Genomic DNA, 14,120 nt, shown 5'->3' with positions numbered 1-14,120 from the left:
AGTGTCGCTGCACTACAGAAAGGCATTTTTGAAGGGGCCACTCTGCAAATGGGTAAGATCAGTGCCTGCTTGTGTCTGAGCATGCTTGATGTGGGCCACCACCTGTTGAAATAAGCCTACATGATGAGGTCAGGAAGGTGGCCAGACTACTACTGTACTGTAGAATGTGCAAAACTGAACTTTTCAGGAGGGCTTTTCTATAAAGGAGATATTGTAGTTTTTAATTGCTGCTGAAAGTTTGCATTTTTAAAAAATTCTGGCTTACAGTTTTTGCAGTTTACCTTGAGTGTGAGAAAGGCAGACTATAAACAAAACAAAATAACTAGATTTAGATAGGAGAGGAGATATGCCCAAGGTGTCATAGAGGGGTAGCAACTCTGTACAACAACATCAAGGCTACCTCTAGGATCAGTGCTATCTCATGATCACAACTTCAAAGAATTATCTCAAACATGAGCGCCAAGTCTCCTACTGCAAACAGATCACAGGATGCCAGGTAATTTTGATTAGTGCAAGAAGCAGATGCAAAGCAGTCTTTTGCAAATATCCATAGGATCAACCTGCCGAAACCTGGCACAGCATTAATGGGAGCAGATAAACAAGTCACAGCTGGCATCACCACCATCTTTCACCTAAAAACCACCCGAAATATCTTTAGAGAGGGGCCCCAGCGGCTTTGGGACAGTGGTAGGGTTTTTTTTTTGTTTAATAAATGTATTGTGTTTTCCAAAAATCTTCATAGAAAATTATGGAATGAATCTTAACTATCGGCTGCATGTTCCTGGGCCCTAAGGAAGCTGACTTTCTTTTGAGCCACCCGATCTTTCTTCTGGGCAAAAGACAACTTGGGATGGTTCCACCTCTTCTTTTTGACTTCTCTCGGGTTTCTTTTCATGGACTGGATTCTCATGTATTCCAGCATGGGCATTTGTATACATTTGGGGTCTACTGGTAGCAGGAGCTCCTTTGCATATTAGGCCACACACCCCTAGTGTAGCCAATCCTCCAAGAGCTTACAGTAGCCCCAGTAAGAAGAGCTCTGTAAGCTCTTGGAGGATTGGCTACACTAGGGGTGTGTGGCCTAATATGCAAAGGAGCTCCTGCTACCAGTAGAGCCCATCTAGTCAGGCATCACATTGTTCTTTATATACTGGGAGAACTGTTTTTTGTAAGCATCCTCATCCTCCTCCATCAAGTAACGCATGTAATCTGCAATGTTCTGGCCCATGATGTGCTTTTGGTGGACCTCTGCGTTCTTTGCTCTCTGCCAGGGAAGCACTTGGTACTGTGTGGGATTGACAGACCACCATCCACGGCTCTTTTGAGAGCCCCGAAGACCTTATTCCCAGTGGTAGTTCGAGCCAGACCTGCATCCAAGTAGCACGTAAAGGCACCAGGTTGCCCATCCACACTTTCCACATTGTATTCATCGCCAGTTACTTCAACTTGGCCTTCGTAGGTCTTGTCAAGGCCAAATTTGTTCAGCAGCCTGCGAGCCAGCAGCAGGCCAGTGCAATAGGCAGCAGCATAGTTGGTCAAGCCTACTTTCACGCCATACTTTGGCAGCTCGTGAGTGTATGCTGCAAAGACAATCATGTCACCTTAAATTCTGGCGTATGTGATCTCACAAATGATATCTCTGTTGGTGACACGTACAATCATCCTATATTTAGGAGTGTTGTACTTGTTTTTATCTTGAATCACCAAACGTTTCTGAGCATAGTAATCAGTCTTTCCCTCTCTCCTTCTTCTGAATTTCACTTGATATCTCTTGAAGTAGGTCTTATTCTTGACAACTTTGACGAACCCCATGGTTCTCAGTTTGGTCCGCTTTCGCTTTAGGCCGGGGGCCGCTTGACAAAACATCTGCAGCACTTAACGCTAAGAAAAAAAGCGGACAGCAGTAGTTTTTAAGGACCAACATGCTCTCAGAAAATTCTTATCCCAGCATCCTTTGCAACACTTTGAGGGATCCTGGGCATGAATCTCTTTGGTTGTTCATGATGCTCCCTGAAGTGGCAATGGATCATGCCTGACACGGCCAGACATCTAAATAAATACAGACTTGTGTCGTGCCATCACGTCACAGAGCAATATACCTCAGACTGGCTCAAAAACGGGGCAGGGTTAGGAGAATATGAGCCATTTGCTGGAGAACCTGCTGCTCTCAGAACTACGGTCCCTAAAGACAGTGAAACTGGAAAATTGCCTTTCCCCTCACAGAGAAGTGTCTGATTATTTGGCATGTGTAGTGTTTTGTATCTCCACATAGGAGCAGTTTTTATGGTTTTTCTAATTGGTTTTCAGTCAAATCATCCCGCTGAGAATAAGACGCAGGGCACTTGCTGAAGATTGGGGATGTAAAGTGGATCATGCAAATGCTGCTCCAGCTCTTCAGTGCTACAGTCTGCACACCTGCATGGCAAAATATTCTCGCAGCTTTTTCTTCAGCAGGGACAACCTAATGATTGTACAATCTTTTGCACATTTTTTTGTTTAAATTGATTCTGACTCTCTTAAATACAGCTATTGAGTAGGTTCATACATGCTGTAACCCCTATACATATAGGACAATCAGAATGGCAGTGTTTGCATGTAGGTGTTATCTGTTGTGAACCAACACCTCCATGTGGGTAATTTCTCCACAGTGACCATAACTTCCATGATGGAAGATGTTTGACGACACCAATAAGGAGGGGAGGGAGGCCACATTTTACCACTCATGTGTAGCAGCCCATGCATATAAATAGTGCTTCCACAGGATCCTCAACAGGCTGGCTCACACACACAATTCTGGAAACAGTTGCTTAGGCACTACTGCATGCATGAATTATCCCATAGGGAGATCTTTAGAAGGAGTCTGGCACTATCATCTTTCAGTTACACCACACTAGTATGACCAAAACATGGGAGAGCCACAGTGCTTCCAAAAAATAACCTTCTGGGCTTCGGACTCTTGTGGGAATTAATCTGTTGAAGCCCTGTATGCTTGCCTGTCACCTCTATCCACCAGAGCACCACACATACTCTCTAGGGTTGGCCAGTCTTTATGGGGAGACCAGCAGAGGGAGTAGGCACTGTATATAACTCAGGTATACATTGATCTAATGGGGAGAAGTCTTGTACACATGGATCTTTAGAGTGCTCCTGCCATTGTCTGGTTTGTGACAATGTGTCACCTAGTATAGCATACATGCTGAGACAGTGAATTGTTGACTTTAAAAATCCCTGGTTCAAGTCTTACCTCAGTCACAGTTTGTTAGGTGGCTTTAGGTAAGCCACTCGTCTTTTAGGTTCAGTGTCCAGTTGTAAAAGCTACCTCAAAGCAGGCTCTCTGGAGAGGCAGGATACAAATTTTCTAAACAAATAAATAAATGGGATAATAACCCCAACCTGCCCTGCAATGTTGTTACAAGGATCATTTAGACAACATAAGTTTTAGCAGTTCACAACCCCCAAAAGTGGCCATTCTAGGCATTTTTTAGAAGCGTCACCTCCACTACCATTTTTTTAAAAACAATCTAGCCTGTTTTACCTAATAGTTCATGGCGGCTTATAACAGATAATACATTAAAACCAGCACGTTGATTCTAACTGATTATTTAGGGAAGCAGACAGGATGTTATTTGTTGAAATTGACCAAGAAAAGTTTTCTTGTTGTTTGAAATATATATATAGAAGAGGTCAGGTAAGGGGATAGTCTGAGGAGATTTCAAATTTAACGTGTTGTCCTTGGTCAGAACCTAGATGGGAGGGTGGAGGGGAGAGACAGAAATGAAGCACCACTGCCTATCCTGTAAAAGAAATAAGATCTGTTCCTGATCCTTCCATGGAGTCTCCTTGTCTATTTTCCCCATATTATTGGAAATGTTATATGTCTGAATCATTAAACTTGCTGAATGGCTAAATATTTGTTGCAATGAGTAATCACATAAGTTATCTTTTTGTTCTTATTTTTTTAATGTTCATAATAAAAAGGTTTCTAACTGCAATTGCATTATCTAATACAGTACATAAAACCATGATTGCAAATGCAATTTATTCCCCCATTGTCATGCTGTCTGCCCGTTGTGGGCTGCAGTATTTACTAAAGGTTTATTTCCATAAATACACACAATGTATTTATTTACAATAAATATTTTGCAAGGAAGTCTCAGGACAGATAATTAGGGAGGGTCTGGGGAACTTCACCCTTCCCCTTGTGTTTCAGACCACATGCAAAGACCCTGCTGCTTTGGCCAGGCCACTGGTTTTACACACTTTCTGGTCCTGTGAGGATGAAAAAATGGTAACCTTCTTAACAATGGTTAAGAGACAAAAAGCGGGCTCTGGGTTCCAGGTTTCTTTCTGCCAGTGTCTCCCACATTAACTTCCCCAACAGCCTTAATTATAAATAAGCTTTCTACTAGCACTAGCCCAGGTCATGTTCCACAGAAAAGAGACCTGAACAATCAGAGCTTGAAACATATCTCTCTTCCCCCCGCCCCCCGAACGACACTTTTTTTTAAAAAACATCTACCCAGCTGAAGAGATCTTACAAAACAACAATGCTCCTGGGCAAAGGCTCACACTTGCATGTTACTCTCTCCAGCAGCGTTATTCCCTAGCAGGGCAAATAAATACCTTTATATGGAACCTTCTCCACATGCATACCCTGCAGCACTGTTGAGAAGTAGGGGTCATGCCAACCCCCAGCCTTTCCTCCATTAAAGGCACAACGTATATCCGCACACAAACATAGCACTTCAGCAATCTAGAAAGGCAGCATTAACCAACAAGGTAGAACCTAGCCATAGAAATGCCTCTCAAAACAACAAAATAATGTTTTAATGTAAGCAGTGGCTACTGTGAACACCTACACTCCCCATGCTTTAAAATTATAACCACTGCCCTGTCAAAATAACAGTTTTATGAGAGCCACTTAAGCTAATTTTGACACTCTGAATAATTAAGTCAACTAGAGCCAACTAATTAAGAATTATGTTCTTGGCACAAGACTACACAGTAAGAAGAATTAAATCTTCATGCCCATTTTTCTTTCACTGAATTCTGACTGGAGTCTATTTCCATATGGTGAATTCCAAACGGACCACAGAAGCTCAGAATGGATTTCCAATTGGCTCAAGAAGAGGAATGAGGGAGGAATGGAAAGCCAAGATTCTGCTCTATACCATACAACAGAAACCAAAAGGTACAGCAAGAGAGGAGACAACTTCAATGGAAGAACACAAATTTTTCTTCTGCATTAGGCCTATGAAATAGGTGAAGCATCAATATGAACTCAGCCACTAGCCACCAATGATGACCTATCTGTGTTTTCATAAACTTGCCTACCTAGGACTGAAAAAACAGAGAGGGTAATGGCCACAGTCCATGGTAGATAGGCTTCATTTGGTTTGGTGGGTCTTAAATTGTCTTGGCCTGTTCTGTGTGATGTCTGGTATCTTCAGCTAAAGCATCTCTGGGTGGAAGTGAGCTCTGTCTGCACCCTGGACAACTGCTTCCAGACAGGGCACCTTTAAGGGCATATTAAAAAAATAAACTTGGGGGGGGGGGTTTTGCAGTAGAAAAGAGAAAGAGTCCAGTAGCACCTTAAAGACTAACAAAATTTGTGGTAGGATATGAGCTTTCGTGAATCACTGAAGTAACTATCACAAATGTTGTTAGTCTTTAAGGTGCTACTGGACTCTTTCTCTTTTCTACTGCTACAGACAGACTAACATGACTACCCATCTTGGGTTTTTTGATAAGTCTATCTGAAAGCTGCCCAACCATCTTTGTTGGTTAGAATTGGCTGGAATCAGATCTACGTGGTATGTACCATAAATTGCTTCCCTTAAGGGACAGTCCAGCAAGTACTGCTAACGTTATTGCTATTATTAAATATATTAATTAGTTTGTGCCACTGGTCTCACTGGAAGCTAATGAGTACATCACCATGTGGTGTGGCAGTAATTGCCATGTCTGTGATAATGGTTGTACTTTTCTAGAAAATAAATTCCCATGCACAGAATGGCCAATCATTCCTAGAGAAGCAGCCATGCAGAGGAAACAAAACCCGATTCAATGGATTCTCCTAGTACAAGCGCTGCTTTCCAGCACTGATTTGAAATTTGTATTGACAATATCTGGAGGTATTTACTTAATTTCAAACTGTCCCCTTGTTATGTTTCCATTTAATTCAGGGAATTCAAACAGACACAGTTGTGTCCAAGGCTATATCAGTAACTATATCAGACAAATTTACTTGGTTTATTTATTTATATCCTGCTCTTCTCCCCAGTGGGAATCCAAAGCAGTTTACCACATTCGCCCCCCTCCCCATTTTATATTCACAATATCGGCCCTGTAGAATGGTGGCCAGGATGTCAGACTAGGATCAGGGAGACCCAGGTTCAAACCTCCGGTATGCCCTAGAAGCTGACTGGGTGACCTTGGGCCAGTCACTCACCCAGTGAACTCCCATGGCAGAGTGGGGATTTGAACCTAGGTCTCTCAGATCCTAGTCTGAAATTCTGACCACTACACCACGTCAGCTGTCATGTTTGATCAGCAAATCTGCTGGTAGGATGTGAAGCCTCAGCTAGGATTCAGGACAATTATTACAGTCAGGTCCCTTCCACTGCAGTGAATATAGAAAGCACAGGAAGCATGCTGTGGTGTCAACTGGTTAGCCGTAAAATTAAAAAGATACAGAATGCACTAAAGAAGCCTAATCTGGATTTCCGGCTGTTCAAAGAGAATACATGCTTTGGGGGAGAAATTCCATTAACAGACCATTCTGAGAGAACGTGAGCAATTCTTTTGATTTCTCAAACAATTCAAAGTGATTAAAGATAAAAATACCACATGTGCTATCAAGCAAACTGAACTTAACATTGCCCCTAATGAAAACTTGGAAAGAATGCATTCCATTAGGTCTATAAGATGACATTAATTAGTTGCAGTGCTTCTACTGGCTCCATTTAAGCTCTAGGCAGAGAGGTCTTTCATGTTAAGGATGACAGGTGGTAGAAGAGAAATCCTAATCTGCCTCTGTGATTAACTACAATGAAACACGTTAATAATGCACAGTGGTTTCTTTGATTAAGGCAAAAAGCTAAGCAGATTGGACACCCTGGCCCACTGGATAGAAAAAACTGGGGTGCTTGACTTGGGGTGAAGGTGAAAGTTAAGGTCCATTCAAGATTACAAAGTTGATTGATATATTCATGTGGGTAGTCATGTTGGTCCAAAGCAGCAGAACAAAGTTTGACTCCAGTGGCACCTTTAAGACCAACTAAGTTTTATTCTGGGTATAAACTGGTGTGTGCATGCACACTTCTTCAGATACATACAAAAGCCCATAGCTATGATGAGAAAGCCACTCCTCACTGGTTACAATCCACTTTCCAAAGCTATAGCAAGCACAGCAAAATTTGACAGTCAGAAAAAACGCATGGTCAATGTCCTTGACAACCAAGACGGTGTAATCACTGACCTTGAGCCAGACATCCTGGAATCCGAAGTCAAATGGGCCTTAGAAAACATTACTAACAACAAAGCTAGTGGAGGTGATGGTATCCCAGCTGAGCTATTCAAAGTCTTAAAAGATGCCGCTGCACTCAATTTGCCAGCAAATTTGGAAAACACAACAGTGGCCACAGGATTGGAAAACGTCAGTTTACATTCCTATCCCAAAGAAGGGCCATGCCAAGGAATGTTCAAACTATCGCACAATTGCACTCATTTCACACACTAAAGATCCTACAAGCTAGGCTTCAGCAGTACGTGCATAGAGAACTGCCAGACGTACAAGCTGGGTTTCGAAGAGGTAAAGGAACTAGAGATCAAATTGCCAACATTCGCTGGATTATGGAGAAAGCAAGAGAGTACCAGAAAAAGATCTACTTTTGCTTCATTGACTACACTAAAGCCTTTGACTGTGCGGATCATAACAAACTATGGCAAGACCTTAAAGAGATGGGAGTACCAGACCACCTCACATGTCTCTTGAGAAACCTGTATAAGGGTCAAGAAGCGACAGTTAGAACAGGATATGGAACAACTGATTGCTTTAATATAGGAAAAGGAGTACGACAAGGATGTATATTGTCCCCTTGCTTATTTAATTTATATGCAGAGTACATCATGCAAAATGCTGGCCTGAATGAAAGACAAGCTGGAATTAAGATTGCTGGGGAAAACATCAACAGCCTTAGATATGCAGACGATACCACTCTAATGGCAGAAAGTGAAGAGGACCTAAAGAGCCTCTTGCTAAAAGTAAAACAAGAGAGCGCAAAGGTTGGCTTGAAACTCAATATCAAAAAAACTAAGATCATGGCATCCAGCCCCATCACTCCTTGGCAAATAGAAGGAGAAGTTGTGGAAGCAGTGACAGACTTCATATTCCTAGGATCCAATATCACTGCAGATGGTGACTGCAGTCATGAAATTAAAAGACACCTGTTCCTTGGGAGGAAAGTGATGGCAAACCTTGACAGCATAATAAAAAGTAGAGATATCACCCTGCCAATAAAAGTCCATATGGTCAAAGCAATCCAGTAGTATTGTATGGCTGCAAGAGTTGGACTATAAGGAAGACCAAGTGCCGAATAATAGATTCTTTTGAAATATGGTGCTGGAGAAGACTCTTGAGAGTCCCCTGGACTACAAGAAGATCAAATCAGTCAATCCTAAAAGAAATCAACCCTGACTGTTTCCTGGAAGGCCAGATACTGAAGCTGAAGCTCAAATACTTTAGCCACCAAATGAGAAGGGAGCACTCACTGGAGAAGACCCTGGTGCTGGGAAAGACTGAAGGTCAAAGAAAAAGGGGACGGCAAAGGATGAGATGGTTAGACAGTGTTATCGAGGCAACGAACATGAAATTAAGCAAACTCCGGAGCATGACAGAAGACAGGAGGGCCTGGTGTGATGTGGTCCATGGGGTCGCGAAGAGTCAGACTAGACTGTGCGATTGAACAACAACAATAAAAATACGTTCAGAAAATGAAAAGGTTCAGACTAAGACTGGAGGTTACAAATGAGCCAGCAGTGCGATGTGACTGCGAAGAAAGCTAATGCAATCTTAGGATGCATTAACAGAAGCATTGTGTCCAGATCATGGGAGGTAGTAGTCCCGCTCTATTCTGCTATGGTCAGGCCCCACCTGGAGTACTGTGTCCAGTTTTGGGCACCACATTTTAGGAAGGATGTTAACAAGCTCAAGTGTGTCCAGAAGAGGGCAACCAGAATGGTGAGAGGGTTGGAATCCAAGTCTTATGAGGAAAGGCTGAAAGAGTTGGGTATGTTTAGCCTGGGAAAGAGAAGACTTATAGGGGACATGATTGCAGTGTTCAAATATTTGAAGGGCAGATCTATTATCTCTTGCTCCAGATTGCAAGACTAGATCTAATGGGTGGAAATTACAAGGGAGTCGTTACCGGCTAAATATTAGGAGAAACTTCCTAACTATGAGAGTGGTTGAGCGGTGGAACAGACTTGCTTGGGAGGTGGTGGATGCTCCTTCGCTGGAATTTTTCAAGTGGAGGCTGGACAACCATCTTTCGGATATGTTGTAAGGCTATCTTTTGGCTATGCTCCTGCAGAGTGCAGGGGGTTAGACTAGAGGTCTCTTCCAACTCTAACATTCTATGATTCTATGATTAAGCAATCCAAAACCTTCTGACTTACTAAAGATGCACCCCCTATTGATTAAGCAGAATGGTTTTTAAACATGCAAAAGCTGTGAGTAAGCATCTGAAATGCCGTATTACTCACACAAGAAGGAATACCCATTCTGGGATGGTGCCTACAGTAGCACATACATTTATCTTCTAAAAGTGAAACAGGTTTGTGAAATCATTTAGACTGGCATACAAATGCATGCAAATCCAGTCAGTCAGTTTATTTATTTATTTATTCAATATTTATCCCGCCCTCCCCGCCAAAGGCAGGCTCAGGGCAGTTAAGACATAACTCTTTAATTAGGTGACTCTCACCTTGAATTTCTCAATGGGATAAGAGCTCTATTATTGTCTGTAATCTACTCTTGACATCACTGGTTCATAGCTTCATCATGATGGTGCACTGTTAGAAGACATTCTCAATTGATCTTAAGTTCCGTGATGGGTAACAAGGTGACTTCTGGGATATGCTGTGTACTTACACTTAGATGCAAGGATGGAGTGAAAGACATCACTTCTACCATGAACAATGATTTACACAGAACTACTAGCTGTCCTGGCTATCAGCCAGCATGGCATAGTGGAACCTGGACAATGATCTGGGAAGTCCCAGGTTCGAATCTCTGCTGTGATAGATTGACCTTAGGCTGGACAGTCTGTCTTAGCCTCACCTACCTCACAGGGTGGTTATTATGATGATACAGTGTTTACATTCTATTTTATTTTTGTACACAGAAAAAGGAAGCACTTGGTTTGGCCTAATTGGTGGCTCCTCACAATATCTTTGTAACTTCTGGCTAATGTATATTTTACAAGGGGGCAGGAACTGTTTGAAGTAGGATATAATGTGCTGAGGGGGTGTAGTTATGGTGGGGGTTGCTTTCTCAACCTTGTCGTTATCTGTAAACTCAAAGTCTACTCTGGGGAATTTAATTTTTTTAATGGTCTTTGGTTTATCCCAATGTGAAGTTTTGCATTATAAACTAGGGCACTCCTGTCTCACTATCTGAGCATGGTCCTTGAAAGCCGTGACAGAAGTAAAAGACGTGAGCTGTTTGGCATGTTGGCCTTCACTATGGGAAGACCTAGGAATGCCACACATAGTTCTGATTTTGCCCTCTGAAGATAAGTCAACACATTAGATTTAAAATATCTTATCTACAACCTAATTATCATTTGGGGCTAAACATCTAGAGGTTGCCCTTTTCTGATACTTTCCCAGTCCTGTGTTCTGGGGGAACCAATGCCTCCATATCTGCTATTTTAAAAAATGTCTGGTATTCCATAGTTTTCAAATTTGGCCCCTCCCCTTTTTCATTGTCCCCCTCCTCCTATATGCAATGATATTTTCTTTATTTCACAGTGAGCTGTTATAAGAGGTATGGATGGTATATGATTTTTCCTTATTTATCTATTTGATTTTTATCCCATTTTTCCTCCAAGGACAGGGAAGCAGAAATGGTGCTTCCATCCCCATTTTATCCCTGCAATAACCTAGTGAAGAATAGTAATCCAGCAAGCTTCATGGCAGAAGGGGAGAATTTGACTCTGTGTCTCTCCAGTCCTGGTCAGACATGCTAATCATGAAGAACATAAGAACTTAAGAGCAGCCAATGTTGGATCAAGCCAAAGGCCCATCCAGTCCAACACTCTGTCACACAGTGGCCAGAAATACCAGGTGCCATCAGGAGGTCCAGCAGTGGGGCCAGGACACTAGAAACCCTCCCACTGTTGCCCCCCCAAGCACCAAGAATACAGTGCATCACTTGCCCCAGACTGAGAGTTCCTACCTATACCTTGTGGCTAACAGCCACTGATGAACTTCTGCTCCATATGCTTATCTAATTGCCTCTAGCTCACTTCAACAGACTCTTTCTCTTTGAGTCAGATACTACCTTAAACCACTGAGACGGGCTGTTATAGTAAATAAATAAATATTAAGCATTAAATATTTTAAACATGAATCCAAGAAACACACAAACCACACAGATACATTCATCAGGGAGCCATGAATAGTTGTAATCCTCTCTTAAATGTACACTCAGCTGCAAACTGACATTTGTTCCTTTGTGATGTATGAAATGTCTTTAGCAAGTGAATATCTTTCAGCCTCAGTTCAATACTTGTATAATGGGAGCAACCAAGGTATCTTATTCAAGGCCAGCGTGAGGAGGAAAAAGCAAAGGGAATGTGGCTGCATGCCCTGAGCTATGTAGGTAGGATGAATGATAAAGAGCATGTACAGATCCAGAAGCCACTTCAGAAATATACATTACAAGAAAGGTCTACAAGGTGGGGAAAGTAGGCATAGGTATGCATGTTTAGTTAAGAAGAAAAATGCCAGGCTCAGATCAAACACTAAAAGAGTGTGAATGGAAGCTTTCAGAAGGTCAGAGGCCCAACTATTTTCATTAATAATCCAGGTCTCAGCAAGAAATAACAAAGTTCAGCCCCTGCCCTTGGAATCACATACAATGCATGAAACTGTGTGTGAATTTTCACTGTTGGTGGGATTATAGTGGAAAAGCTGCAAACACACCTGTCTGTGATACATCCACTCACAAGTAATCATCCCAGGCTACAACTATGAGCACCAAGTTCGTGTGAATTTGTTTCTGAGTTTCATTCGAGGTGTTAATTTTTTGACCTTTAAAGCCCTGATGGTACTTGCCCAAGTTCTGAGGTCTATGTATGGTGCCTTACTGAGAGAACCAGTCTTGCCTGAGGTGAGGCTGGTTAAGACCCGTGGGCGAGCTTTCCCAGCGGCCGCTCCCAAACTTTGGACCTCCCTTCCTCTGGAGGTGAGAGCAGCACCATGCCTTCAGGCCTTCCAGAGCAAGCAGGAGACTTTTTTCTTTTTAGTTCTGGAAGGCTTTTGAGTTGAATTGATTGGGAATGGCACCTGCCAGCTCTGTGTGCCTGTTCTTTTATGTATTGGCTGGTTCAGCCATTTTAATTTCATGTTGGCTTTTAATTGAATAATTTTGTTTGTACTTTTTAGTTTCACATTTTATTCTGTTAACTGTCTTGGAAACCTGCCAAGGCCAAAAGGCAGCATATAAATAAATATAACTAAATACAAATATAAAATATTAACCTTTTTTAATCCCTCACAGCATCGCTACTTTATCTAAGTAGTGGTATTTGGCACCATTCCCCCACCCTGGCTGCTGTTTCTGTTTCCTTCCCAGACAAGTTACATAAGGGATTTCATCCAATTGAGAACCATACCTTGAAAAGAGCAATATCACAGTACTACACAGCCCATCAGATTGGGCTGTAGCTGGGATAACATCAGAGAGGGCAAATGAGGGTAAAGGAAATTAATAACCAAACGTTTTCCCAAGGAGTACTAAAAAACTGCTGGACGGGGAGGCATTTTTCAGCTATGAAGAAAACATTCACCAAAAAAATGCCATTGGTTTCAGCTCAACTCTAACCCAAGATGACAATCCGTGAAACCTGCCATCATAGAACAATTACTAATAGACTGATCAAGCTGCCTCTTGGTGTTCATAAATGAATTTGTGTTGTGGAGCTGCACCACCATTCACCTCAATAAGCTCCGTGGTTGCCAAAAGAGCAGCAACTTGAATAGATTTCTGTGCCACCAGGAAATTACCCACCCAGCCTCCCACCACCCCAAATCAATATTTTTTCCTTATATTTCCCAGTAGTGTCAAAGCACATTTAAGCTCTAATGTGGATTTCCTATGTACAGAGATTTGGTGTGTCACTCCCAATCTAGCACAGACAAATAAAACTGGGATAAGAGATTGTAGCCATCTACCTTTGTATGTTTTCAAATTCCACTGTTGTGCTCAGCGGCTCTTTAAGCCCCCCAATTGCAGGGAAGAGCTTCAGAACATCAATTTGAAGAGAAATTCACAAAAAAAATCAATTTGCGCAGTAGGAAAGGAAACCTCACCAGGTGCATTTACAGATGTTACATCCTCTCCTTCTATCATCTAGTGCTGAATTGTGAAGGACCAGGTAAATACAGAAGCAATGGGGGCAAAAGCTATAAAATATCAATTTTTTTTGCATTATTGTTTCCAAATAAAGTTATTGAGTTACTATTCTACACTGAATCTAACTGTCCTTGAAAGATACTTACAATTTTTCTTGTATCTCTGTCTTTGAGAGAAGACTTATCATCATTAACTTCTCTACTCACATTATTCCTGCTACGTAGGTCAATCTAACTCACTGGTTCCCAAAGTGGGCGGTAGGAGCCTTGGGTGCAATGGGGGGGGGGGAAGCAGGCTTTTCCTGCCTTCTCCTGGTCTTCCCTGGGATCAGGAAGGGAGGTGGAGAGGGGTCCCCACAGCCAATCACTGCCATGCATTTGTAAATTGCAAATGCATGTGCACCCTTGTAAGGTTGGTGTTGCTGCTGGGCTATTGTGCGGTGACTGCAGCTGGCCTCTGGCTTCAGGCCTTCAGCTGC

General features: G+C 42.3%; 1 pseudogene; it reads right to left on the bottom strand.

Annotated features, from left to right (window-relative positions):
- Positions 1-723: 723 nt before the first annotated feature.
- LOC107110532 lies at positions 724-1,817 on the bottom strand (annotated as a pseudogene).
- Positions 1,818-14,120: the final 12,303 nt, after the last annotated feature.

Source organism: Gekko japonicus, unplaced genomic scaffold, assembly GCF_001447785.1.
Source record: "Gekko japonicus isolate JY-2015 unplaced genomic scaffold, Gekko_japonicus_V1.1 scaffold2285, whole genome shotgun sequence".
Taxonomy (NCBI): domain Eukaryota; kingdom Metazoa; phylum Chordata; class Lepidosauria; order Squamata; family Gekkonidae; genus Gekko; species Gekko japonicus.
Note: the sequence above shows the minus strand (reverse complement) of the source record. Positions and strands in the feature narration are given on the sequence as shown.